The sequence below is a fragment of the Amblyraja radiata genome, chromosome 3, assembly GCF_010909765.2.
Source record: "Amblyraja radiata isolate CabotCenter1 chromosome 3, sAmbRad1.1.pri, whole genome shotgun sequence".
NCBI lineage: Eukaryota > Metazoa > Chordata > Chondrichthyes > Rajiformes > Rajidae > Amblyraja > Amblyraja radiata.
Genome location: NC_045958.1, coordinates 22,052,816 through 22,066,445, shown reverse-complemented (window position 1 = coordinate 22,066,445; position 13,630 = coordinate 22,052,816). Strand labels below are relative to the sequence as shown.

The following is a 13,630-nucleotide window of genomic DNA, read 5'->3' as shown; positions in this document are numbered from 1 at the left end:
CCTTGTATATATTTTTTCACGAAATCGCAAATCTGAAGATATTTAAAATATTGGTTGTTTTTCAATTTAAATTTTAATTGTAGTTGTTGGAATGATAGTAAGTTTCCCATTTCGTACATATCCCCGATCCTTCTTTCCGAGACTTTCCCATTGGTTATATGTCTTATCAATAAGAGATGGTTTAAATAAAGGGTTATTCGCTATTGGCATTAACAGTGATAGATTTCTTAATTTTAAAGATAATTTTATTTGTTTCCAAATTCTTATTGTACCATATATAATTGGGTTCTTCTTATATATTGTGTTATTCAGTTTTTTTGGGGAGAAGAGGATCGTTCCTATATTACAAGGATGGCAATCCTCTTCTACAAAGCTACTTGACCTACTGAGTTAGAAACATAGAAACATAGAAAGTAGGTGCGAGAGTAGACCACCAGGTCCGTCGAGCCCGCACCGCCATTCGCTCATGGCTGAACACTAAACAGACACACTTACCCACAAACAGTAGACACAAGACACAGAACACAAGACACTACCCTCCCCTTTATACCGCTATCACCCCTCTCCACCCCAAGAACCGCGTGATCTCCTGGGGGAGGCAAAAAAACGGATAAAAACCCAGGTCCAATTCGGGAAAAAAAATCCGGGAAATTCCTCTCCGACCCCAATCCAGGCGATCGACACTTGTCCAGGAGATCACTCAGGTCTTACTATACTAACCATACCTAGGTCCATATCCCTGCCCTCTCCCCGTAGCCCCTTATCCCCTCGGCAGCTAAAAAACCATCTATTTTAGACTTAAATATATTTAACGTTTCTGCTTCCACTGCTCCCTGGGGCAGTGAATTCCATAAATTAACCACCCTCTTGGTGAAGAAGTTCTTCCTCATCTCAGTTTTAAAAGAGCCCCCCCTTATTCTGCAACTATGTCCCCTAGTTCTAGTTTCCCCGATCATTGGGAACATCCTCGGTGCATCCACCCGATCAAGGCCCCTCACGATCTTATATGTTTCAATGAGATCGCCTCTCATTCTCCTAAACTCCAAAGAGTAGAGCTCCAGCTTACTTAACCTTTCCTCATATGTCAATCCCCTCATTGCAGGAATTAATCTTGTAAACCTTCGCTGCACTGCCTCCAGGGCTAGTACATCCTTCCTTAAGTATGGACCCCAGAACTGTACACAGTATTCCAAATGTGGTCTCACTAATACTGTGTACAGCTGCAGCAAGACCTCCGTGTTTTTATACTCAATCCCCCTAGCAATAAAGGCCAAAACTCCATTGGCCTTCCTGATTGCTTGCTGCACCTGCATACTGACTTTTAGTGATTCATGTACTAATACCCCTAGATCCCTTTGCGTTGCATTACAACGCAGCTCCTCCTCATTTAGAAAATAACTTGCCCTATCATTTTTTTTCCCAAAGTGAATGACTTCACATTTATTAGTATTAAATTTCATCTGCCAAGTTGTTGCCCACTCACCTAGCTTATCTATATCCATTTGCAGACTCTTCCTATCCTCCTCATCCCCAACTTTTCCTCCCATTTTTGTATCGTCCGCAAATTTTGATATATTACACTTGGTTCCCTCCTCCAAATCATTTATATAAATTGTGAACAACTGGGGTCCCAGCACCGACCCTTGCGGAACCCCGCTAGTTACCGGTTGCCATCCCGAGTATGAACCATTTATCCCCACTCTCTGCTTCCTATTTGTCAGCCAATCCTCTACCCATGCTAATATATTACCCCCAATCCCATAATTTTTTATTTTTAGCAATAGTCTCTTATGTGGCACCTTGTCAAAAGCCTTTTGGAAGTCCAAGTATACCACATCCACCGGTTCCCCTTTATCCACCCGGGTTGTTACTTCCTCAAAGAATTCGAGCAGATTCGTTAAACAGGATTTCCCCTTCACAAAACCATGCTGGTTCTGTCCGATGAAGTCATGTTTATCCAAGTGCCCCGTTAGTGTGTCTTTAATAATTGTCTCTAACATTTTACCCACCACCGATGTTAGACTAACCGGTCTATAGTTACCCGCCTTCTGTCTACTTCCTTTTTTAAATATAGGTGTTACATTGGCCATTTTCCAATCCACTGGGACCGTTCCTGCCTCCAGGGAGTTTTGGAAAATTATCACCAATGCATCCACAATCCCCACCACTATCTCCCTCAAGACCCTTGGATGTAATCCATCAGGCCCAGGGGATTTATCCTCCTTCAGTCTCATTAATTTCCCTAATACCACCTCCTTGGTGATCTTAATAGTATTTAGCTCCTCCATTCCTACCGCCCCCTGATTATCCAGCGTTGGAATATTTTTTGTGTCTTCTATGGTGAAGACTGATACAAAATACTCGTAGTGAGTTCTTCTAGCGCTTTGTTTTATGCTCCAGATTTCAGCATCTGCAGTCTCAGTTTGTTTACGATTGTTAAGGGCTTGGACATGCTAGAGGCAGGAAACATGTTCCCGATGTTGGGGGAGTCCAGAACCAGGGGCCACTGTCTAAGAATAAGGAGTAAGCCATTTAGAACGGAGACGAGGAAACACTTTTTCTCACAGGGAGTTGTGAGTCTGTGGAAATCTCTGCCTCAGAGGGCGGTGGAGGCAGGTTCTCTGGATGCTTTCAAGAGAGAGCTAGATAGGGCTCATAAAAATAGTGGTCATGGGATATGGGGAGAAGGCAGGAACGGGGTACTGATTGGGGATGATCAGCCATGATCACATTGAATGTCGGTGCTGGCTCAAAGGGCCAAAAGGCCTACTCCTGCACCAATTGCCTATTGTCTATTGTCTCTTGTGACAAGATTGAGCTAATAGTTTTTCTTGCTATCACTTTTTGCAAGAGTTTGTTCTGTGAAAATTTACTTTTGAAACACCAGAAACTACAATTCAAAGTCAATTGATTGTGTCTGCAGTACAGAGGGATAAGGAAGACAAGTCACTTATTTATACAAATTAAGTGTCAATACAAAATCACTGTAAAGATAGAAACAGTACAACACTTCCCCAGGACACTGTGGGTGGAATAAGAATAGAGTAAAATCGTGGCGTAGAAACCAGTTGGCAACAAAGGCTAATCGTAACACTAGGTTTGAAGCACTAATGTAGAAAGTGTGTCTGGAAAGCTGAACCATCTAAGGGAGGCAGGCAGTGGGAACATTTGCTTCTTAGACAGATTCAGTTCATAGAAACATAGAAAAATACGTGCAGGGGTAGGCCATTCGGCCCTTCGAGCCAGCACCGCCCTTCAATATGATCATGACTGATTATCTAAAATCAGTAGGTAGACAAAAATGCTGGAGAAACTCAGCGGGTGAGGCAGCATCTATGGAGCGAAGGAATAGGTGATGTTTCGGGTCTACCTCCGATTTTTGATCTGCAATTCTTTCTTAAACATCTAAAATAGTAAGATTAAACGAGAACTTACCAGTTTGAAGTTTGATCTGTATTTTATGAGGAGTTACGATGAGGGATTACGTGAAGAACCCGCTCAGTGCGCAGGCGCGGCATACTTCCAAGCAGCGGTGTGGAATCACAGATAGACACAGTTATTTGAAGTAAACATAGTAAAGATAAGGAGACATCAATTTATTAGTTTGATCCATATAATGAGGGTGGGAGCGGAGGGCACGTAATCCCTCATCGTAACTCCTCATAAAATACAGATCAAACTTCAAACTGGTAAGTTCTCGTTTAATCTTACTATTTTACTTCGGAGTCACGTGAGTGACTACGTGAAGACTTCAAAGCTCTGTGATTTCAAACCGTGTAACAGTTCATACTTCACTCGCTGCCGAAGTCATTCGAGGGAGGAAGTATGTTATCGTAATCAACCATGAATATGTTTGTAAAAACAATAATGGTGTTATTAACGACAACAAGACCAATTGCTCCCCCGGGCTTAAATTATATATTTTTTGCAGATTCTTTTTCTGCAAACGATACAGGTTCTGTCAGTGGTTTGTTATAAAAGTTTGGAACGTATACTCCCTAGACCACCCTGTAGTAGCCAGGATGTGGTCCATAGGCTCGTCCATCCTCTTAGTTACTGACGTGGAAGCTGTCCTGGTGGAATAAGATTTTATACACGTTAGTATTTACTCCAGCAACTCCCAGTACCTGCTTGAGCCACTAGAGATAGTTTAGCTCGTCACCCGACCATGCGGTTTCCTGTGGCTGACCCATAAGGCTTTTTCCTCTCCCTCGGTATTCCTTATTGTGTCGATCTCTAAGTGGGTCATGACACATAAAACGTGGTTCAGGTGGGTATGCCCGGAATTTCATGACTGGACCTGATGTTCCTGGTCTGTTCTGTTTGGCCAACCCTTGAATGGGCATGTGACACTATCTGGTGTTATAACCATGTTGTCCCATCGCAGTAGATGGGAGAGCTGGCTCTTTGTGTTGATGTAAGGCCACCAGCATGTCCATCTTCAGGGTAGGCTGTTCCAGGGTGAGTGACCTGGCTGGTGATCATCCCCTAAGGTATGTCAGGATTTCACTGACATCCCAATTTGGGTGTACCTATTTCTGGGGAATGGATTGATATACCTCTCCTGTATCTGATCACCAGTGAGCGGTACCCAAGTTGAGTAGGCTAACAGAACATGTCCTTCATTGTGGTGAAGACCTGCCAGGAGCTCCATTTTTTTTTTTTTTTTTTTTTTGTTTTTTGTTTTTTTTTTGTTATAGTTGAATGTGTAATTCCTGTTTTGGAAAACAGTGTACCATTTCTTGATGCTCCTCAGGCATGTTCCCTAGGATATGCGACGGAATACTGTCATCAGGTTGATAGTGCTGCTGATCCAAGCACAGCAATGGTCTTCCCAATTCTGCAATTCTTTTAATGACCATGTCGAGGATCACTGGGAACCATGCTTGTGGACTTGGTCCACTGTAATTTGCGTAGTACCCGACTGATGAAGTCGTAGTACCTATTGAAGAGGTAGAAGGAAAGGAAAACATAGAGATTAGGTTCCCCCCACCCCTCAATACGCGGGAATGTCTCCATTGCCGCTGCCTTGAGATTGGTTTCATGTGACGTAAGTTAGTACGTGGTGATTTAATTGGATATAAGGAATCGATATCTGGTGTCCATATTGCTTAGTGATTTCAGCAAATATTTTTGGTTTAAATGTATGTTTACAGTATTTAGCTCACCTGATAGGTGAGTTACTGATGGTCAAACATGTTTGACTACATACGGTTTCCAATTGTTAATAAATTGTCATCTAATATCGATGTTCTCCGCCCAAGTGGTTTGGTATATGCCACCACTGATGTTGTTATCTTATAAACGAACATGCAAATTTGGTGGATTACTGAGCAAATGCTTCACTAGAATTAAGTAAGTTAATATATAACATGTTTAAGTCAATTCATATTGGCATTAAGTATTACAAGCTCAGTAACACATCAGGACACATAAGATGTTACTCAAAACAGGTGGAAGTGTACAACCATAATCCTTCCTGCCGATAAATTCCATGATAACACTACAGATTAATCCATTTGCCCCCATATTACAGGTATGGAGATAGTTTTGAACACTAGTATCTCAGCTCATAGGAAAGGTACAAAGTTCAGTAGCTGGTAATGCTGCTATATCCCAATTACTTTGCCACGTAGTAGATTGGTGGTTAATGCACCATGACTGATAGTCTTAATGAATACCAGATAACAACGTTGTGGATGGTCAACGTAAATATCTGGATATATATTTTGTGCACCGTTCCCAGAGGCACTGCAATACTGGGTCGATGCGTGGAGTGGACGGAGCAAGCCCCTATTCCATCTCCCTGTTCCAAAATTCAATTTAATATATGGTCCCTAGATAAGGGCCGTATCAGATTATTAAACTGATAAGAACAGATACTACACTTGATCTTAGCCAAAAGGCCGAGAAGCGATGCAGCTAAAGCTGTATCCAAGGATAGTTTGTCGTTAATATATAGACATGGCATGACGGAATGTTTCTAAGTGTCAGGGCTAGTTGATTCTGGATAACTTTGACTTAAATGCCGCAACGCTCATCATGGTTACTCCATCCAGGTAATTGCGGTATATCCGAAACTTATATGAGAAGGTACTGAATAGTGTGCATCTTCAAGGTCGATGTCTACCATAAAGTATCCTTGGATCCATGGTAGTAGTTACAAATCCCATGAATGGGTATACCTGGTGAAATACTCAAGTGGTTTATCAACGATGGTGCGACATTCACCATCATGGGAGGGTAGACCACTTGGGGTGCTTGCTGAATTGGTGGCAAGATATTAATTCTATTCCCCTTGTATTTATTTTTTTGGTATATAACTACCAAGAGTGATAGCTTCCTAACCAGGCGTATTTCATCCTCCCCTTGTTAGTACAACCCTTAACCTTTATGTGATGGTAGGAACCATACTTATCTGTCTTCATTGTTGTTTTCTTCGGTTTCTGGTTCCTTGTTCTTGTAGGGACGATGTTTGTTGGGGGGTGGCGCATTTTCCCCTGGGGCCTGCTCTGGGCCGTGGCCTAAAATGCTACGGGTTTGGCATGCAGGCCCCGAGCTTTCACCAGTACCATGAGGTAGACACCCTGGTGGACACGTAGAGGTACTGCTGTCTGGTTTAGTGTGGTGCTCATTCCAGACTCTGCCCTCTTGTGCCGAATAGTTTGAACACTTCGTCCAGTTTTTTAGGACTGGTTTGGTAAGTGCCAGGTAGCAGGATCTGTGCTTGTGAGGTCGGCGTTCTCATAGTCCTGTTAATTTCATAGATTGAGGGCAGGTTTGTGAGTTCATTTCAGAAGTTATGAGGTATACCGTTGAACAGTAAGGTCAGGTGTTTTGCCATACTACCCTGCCCTTCTGGAATGAGCATGTGGACATGATAGCCGACGTCAGGGTACCAAATGCATTTTTAAAATATTTAGGTTAAATGCGCTGCTCAATGTATCCCCCAATAATGGCGGGCACTTTGAGTAAATGCAATTTAGGGGAGGCGTGATAAAACCAACGCCTCATGGCTACCTGTCTTGGAGAGGTTTTTTGGAAAAGACAGGTAGTAAGCTGGCCATCAGTTGAGACTGAAAAGCCATCTCGCTAGTGGTGGAGCCACATAGCGGCCACACCTAGCAGCTCTTCCTGATCCTGTACCTCAAGCATACTCCCGATATTGTTCAGCCAGTGACCCCTCTTCATGACCAGCCCAGCCACTGGTCACCCCAAACCTAACCACACTAAGGAGGAAGCGATGGGCAGTGCCTAGGCACTGTGGAGGGTATGCCTGAACCCTCCAGCGAGACTGCCCCTCACGTAGCGTGTCTCGCAGGAGCTCCTGCTCCAGGAGCCGCTCCAGCGGCTCAGGCGGCTGTCTCTCTCCCATGCGGGTGGAGAGACGTCCCCTCCGACAAGTCGGAAGCCACCGGCCGGATGCCTCTTCGGATGGCTGTACATCCAGCCCGCAGCTCAGGCACTAGCGGGACTGGCTTCGGCGCGGTGTGGGGATAGCGGGGCGCCCGGTAAATGTTCCTACCGCCTTCTTCTGGAGCTTTTGTGCCTTGTAGTAGCGAGAGCGCCCCTCTAGCAGCGCGTCTCGCAGGCACCTGCTCCGAGAGCCGCTCCAGCGGCTCAGGCGGCTCTCTCTCCCCCCGTGCGGGTGGAGAGATGTCCCGTCCCAAATCGGGAACACCTGCCGGATGCCTCTCGAGTGGCTATACATCCAGCCCGCTATCGGGCTGGGCTCGGCACAGTGTCGGGGAATTGCGGAACACCGGGTAAACGCTCCTACCGCCTGTTGCTGCCCCCCTTACCCCCGACGGGAAACGTTCCTCCTTGAACGGGGGACAGTTTTGTTCCAGAGCCTTTTTTCTCTGCCTGTAAAACACAAGCAGAAAAAAGGGGCTCCCCTGTAAAAGAAACCCGACCTCAGGATATTCACCTGACGGTCCGTTTCTCTGTTGCGGGAGTGCCTAACTCCCGCTGCCGCTGTTGCACTGCTGGCGTAATGCCGCGCCTGCGCACTGAGCGGGTTCTTCACGTAGTCACTCACGTGACTCCGAAGTAAAATCAGTACCTTGTTCCTGCTTTTTCCCCATATCCCTTAATTCCTTTAGCCCTAAGAGCTAAATCTAACTCTCTCTTGAAAGTTCAGTTTAGTTTAGGTCAGTTTAGTTTATTGTCACGTGTACTGAGGTACAGCGAAAAGCTTTTGTTGCATGCTAATCAGTCAGCGGAAAGACAATACATAATTACAATCAAGCCATTTACAGTGTACAGATACATGATAAAGGGATAACGTCGTGTGCAAGGTAAAGCCAGTAAAGTCCGATCAAAGAGTATAGAAACTTGGATGTAATGTTAAAATTGTACAAGGCATTGGTGAGGTCAATTCTGGAGTATGGTGTACAATTTAGGTCACCTAATTATAGGAAGGATGTCAACAAAATAGAGAGAGTACAGAGGAGATTTACTAGAATGTTGCCTGGGTTTCAGCAACTAAGTTACAGAGAAAGGTTGAACAAGTTAGGTCTTTATTCTTTGGAGCGCAGAAGGTTAAGGGGGGACTTGATAGAGGTCTTTAAAATGATGAGAGGGATAGACAGAGTTGACGTGGATAAGCTTTTCCCATTGAGAGTAGGGAAGATTCAAACAAGAGGACATGACTTGAGAATTAAGGGACAGAAGTTTAGGGGTAACATGAGGGGGAACTTCTTTACTCAGAGAGTGGTAGCTGTGTGGAATGAACTTCCAGTGGAAGTGGTGGAGGCAGGTTTCGATTTTATCATTTAAAAATAAATTGGATAGGTATATGGATGGGAAAGGAATGGAGGGTTATGGTCTGAGTGCAGGTAGATGGGACTAGGGGAGAATAAGTGTTCGGCACGGACTTGAAGGGCCGAGATGGCCTGTTTTCCGTGCTGTAATTGTTATATGGTTATATGGTTATAAAGATAGCCCTAGGGTCACCAATGAGGTAGATGCTAGTTCAGGACCAGACACAAAATGTTGGAGTAACTCTGACAGGCAGCATCTCTGGAGAGAAGGAATGGGTGACGTTTCTGCTTGAGACCCTTCTTCAGACTTCCTGAAAAGTCACCCATTCTTTCTCTCCAGAGATGCTGAGTTACTCCAGCATTTTTTGTCTATCTTTGGTTTAAACCAGCAGTTCTTTCATACACAGTAGTTCATGACAGCTCTCTAGTTGCGGTAGGATGATTCAGCTGCCTGAGAACAGCTGTGATTCATGGATTGAGGATGACTTTCTTTCACTCTGGTTCTGTGGATTTTGACATGGCTGATAAAGAAAAACGTGGGCCTGGCAGATACTTGCATGGCTGGGGCTGATGGGGTGGATGGGTAGTACTTCTCCACTTTAACCTGTCATAGGGCATGGATCCCCAGCCGTCACTGTGGATGTCCCAACTCTTCATGGAGGTTTTGAGCACATCCACAACTGTTTCCCTCTGATCCATCACATGACAAAGTACTGCATTGAATGTCTGCTTTTAGGATACCAGCCCTGGGGTAGCCTGAGGATGCCACCAAATGTTAGGGCAGGGGAGATGTTCATAATATCAGTGAGAAGAAGATTTCTGAGGTGATGGTCATCATTAGTCTGATGGCTCCATTTTTCACTTACAAATTAGCAATTGATTGCAGAAAATGTATCGTGAATTGTGTAAAATTCTGATAGCTGCGGTGAACAGCAATCCAGTTTTCTTGAGAGGGAACAATGTACATTGCAGCTTAACCACAATGTCTGAAGAAGGGTCCCAATCGAAAACGTCGCTGATCCATGTCCTCCAGAGATGCTGCCTGACCTGCCGAGTTACTCCAGCACTTTGTGTTCCACGCAAGGTTCGGGCATCTGCAGTTCCTTGTGTCGCCATCTTGCAGCTCTCACGTTGGTTAGCAGCAATACTAAATAGGGTGAACAGGCCAAAGTCCACTGTGAAAAAGTGATTTATACTCCGAAGCAAGTTCTAAAATGCTTCCTCTCTGGCTGGTATATTCATGGCCAGCTTCACTGTTGATAATCTCCGTGATCTCTGATAAGTACGGGTATCGGGGGTTATGGGGAGAAGGCAGGAGAATAGGGTTGAGAGGGAAAGATGAATCAGCCATGATTAAATGGCAGAGTAGACAATGGGCTGAAAGGCCTAATTCTGCTCCTATCACTTATGAACATGACCTCAACCCTAATGACATTGTTGGATACACAGATTCCCAGCATGGGCCTTTTAATGTTGCCTACCATCTGTTTTGGGGTTAATAGCTAACACCTACTTATGTTGGTTGAAATATTTGCTGACTTCAAGGCTTCTGCACTGTTCAGGAAATCCCAAGCCTGAACAATAATTTTTATGTGCTCAGAGCTATGTTGCCGTTGGGTAGATTTATTGAACCTCTCCACACCAACCGGCAGATCTATTGAGTCCCACGATAGATGTGGAATCAATGCAAATAGTTATTTTAAAAATAAATTTGATAGATCCAAGAATATGTCTGGAAGTTCAATTTCATCTTCACATTGCAAAAAATGATTTACAACCTGAAGCAAGAGCTAAAACGATTCTTACTGCAGCTATGGACACTTTGCTGAACAATAACCAGAGGAAGGCATCAGCCCTTAAAGTCACACTCCCACGGTAACGAGACAGGAATAAAACACATTATGCCTGCCTTGGACAAGTAAAATATTTCAGGTGAGAGGAAGGCACCACCCAAATTCATTCAAAGGGACTTGTAAATCTGGGTCTTTAGACCAGGCTTTAAACTTTAGAGATACAGCATGAAAACAGGCTCTACCGCCATCTGAGTCCACACCGACCAGTGATCACCCCGTACACTAAAAATAGGGACTATTTACAATGTTTTACCAATCAACCTATAAACCTGTAAGTCTTTGGAGTGTGGGAGGAAATCGGAGCACCCAGAAAAAACACACACAGGACACAGGGAGAACCTGCAAACTCCGTACAGACAGCACCCGCAGTCAGGATCAAAACCGGGTCTCTGCCGCTGTAAGGCAGCAACTCTGCAAAGGATTAAAATAACTGCTGTTACTCTTACCACCATTTCTGACTTGACTTACCCCAAGTTGTGAGAGCAGACACCTAACTTCAAGTTTCTCTGGTTTTCATCGTTTCAGCTTTCCAAGTTCAGTTTTATTTGCGCTTTCTATTTTCCTTAATGGTTGAAAATATTTGGTCAGGGTATTTGAATTTGAGGATAAAGAAGTTAATTGAAGCATGGGCGGAAACCGCTTTTAACATATGGGGGGGACACAATGAGGCCTGACATCTAGGATAAGGGTCGGCAGACTAGGGCCCACGAATCCCAAAATCATCCGGTTCGCGGGCGTATTTTTTTTCAATACTTTTTCGCGACCTGGGAGCTGCAGCCAGTCCCGGGGCATGCAGGTGATCTGGGCGCAACAGCAAAACCTGCCAGCCGACCTGGGAGCCAGTCGCGGGGCAGGTGAGCTGACCTGGGTGCTACGGACATTCCCAGGGCAGGCGAGCCGATCTGGGCACGCAGACGACCTGGGAACTGCAGGTCCTTTGGCCGACCGTGTCTGCGCCGACCAGCAATCACCCCATACGCTAGCACCATGCGACACACTAGGCACAATTTGCAATTTACCGAAGCACTTAACCTACAAACCTGCACGTCTTTGGAGTATGGGGCAGGCGAGCTGACCTGGGCGCTACAGCCAGTCCCGGGGCAGGCGAGCCCACCTGGGCGCTACATTCACAGGCGGTTTTGCTGCAACTTGTTTCACAAAGCATGGGGGCATTGTCCTCCACCTCTCAAAACACGAGGGACAGCCCCCGTACCCCCTCAGGATTTCCGCCCTGCTCTGTTTCAAAATTGTACAGTTCTAATTTCCCATTTTTTTTATCATGAAAATTGTCAAGAAACCTACAGCATGGTTGTGAGATCAAGTACAGGAGGAGTCTTCAGCTGACCACAATGATTGAAGAGCTGGAAAGATTGGGCTTTGAAAATCATTCCAGAGACAAATAATTGGAGACTCTAAAATAGGTTCATTCGATTCACAATTGTATAATAGCATAATAGATACATAGATACATAGAAAATAGGTGCAGGAGTAGGCCATTCGGCCCTTCGAGCCTGCACCGCCATTCAATATGATCATGGCTGATCATCCAACTCAGTATCCCGTACCTGCTTTCTCTCCATACCCCCTGATCCCTTTAGCCACAAGGGCCACATCTAACTCCCTCTTAAATATAGCCAATGAACTGGCCTCAACTACCCTCTGTGGCAGAGAGTTCCAGAGATTCACCACTCTCTGTGTGAAAAAGTTTCTTCTCATCTCGGTCCTAAAGGATTTCCCCCTTATCCTTAAGCTGTGACCCCTTGTCCTGGACTTCCCCAACATCGGGAACAATCCTCCTGCATCTAGCCTGTCCAACCCCATAAGAATTTTGTACGTTTCTATAAGATCCCCTCTCAATCTCCTAAATTCTAGTGAGTATAAGCCAAGTCTATCCAGTCTTTCTTCATATGAAAGTCCTGACATCCCAGGAATCAGTCTGGTGAACCTTCTCTGCACTCCCTCTATGGCTATAATGTCCGTCCTCAGATTTGGAGACCAAAACTGTACGCAATACTCCAGGTGTGGTCTCACCAAGACCCTGTACAACTGCAGTAGAACCTCCCTGCTCCTATACTCAAATCCTTTTGCTATGAAAGCTAACATACCATTCGCTTTCTTCACTGCCTGCTGCACCTGCATGCCTACTTTCAATGACTGGTGTACCATGACACCCAGGTCTCGCTGCATCTCCCCTTTTCCTAATCGGCCACCATTTAGATAATAGTCTGCTTTCCTGTTTTTGCCACCAAAGTGGATAACCTCACATTTATCCACATTATACTGCATCTGCCAAACATTTGCCCACTCACCCAGCCTATCCAAGTCACCTTGCAGTCTCCTAGCATCCTCCTCACAGCTAACACTGCCCCCCAGCTTAGTGTCATCCGCAAACTTGGAGATGTTGCCTTCAATCCCCTCATCCAGATCATTAATATATATTGTAAATAGCTGGGGTCCCAGCACTGAGCCTTGCGGTACCCCACTAGTCACTGCCTGCCATTGTGAAAAGGACCCGTTTACTCCTACTCTTTGCTTCCTGTTTGCCAGCCAGTTCTCTATCCACATCAATACTGAACCCCCAATACCGTGTGCTTTAAGTTTGTATACTAATCTCTTATGTGGGACCTTGTCGAAAGCCTTCTGAAAGTCCAGATACAACACATCCACTGGTTCTCCCCTATCCACTCTACTAGTTACATCCTCGAAAAATTATTTTATGTGGATCTATTTTGAAAGATGCATTATTCGCAAGCTCATCAGAGGCATGAGAGGCCTATTAACATCAAGTCCCGGCCTTAGATCTGGCTTCAATTTAAGCATTTGAGAGGCGTTTTTTTTTTTTTTTTTTTAATATTTTTTATTAGACATATTATAAAGTATAGTTGCATATTATAGTAAAAAAACTTTTCATATACATCAATCATACATTATTAAAATTTTCAATTGTTGATTACTTCTACTAGTGTTTTTTTTTATATAGTAAAAGAGAGAAAGAGAGAGAAAAGTTACAAA

The 13,630-nt window shown here is 44.6% G+C and overlaps 1 non-coding gene across 1 annotated transcript; it reads right to left on the bottom strand.

Moving 5' to 3' along the window:
• Positions 1-5,726: 5,726 nt before the first annotated feature.
• Positions 5,727-5,918, bottom strand: LOC116971639. Its single transcript, XR_004411535.1, has one exon. It is a non-coding gene; the product is annotated as a U2 spliceosomal RNA (small nuclear RNA).
• Between the last annotated feature and the right edge of the window lie 7,712 nt (positions 5,919-13,630).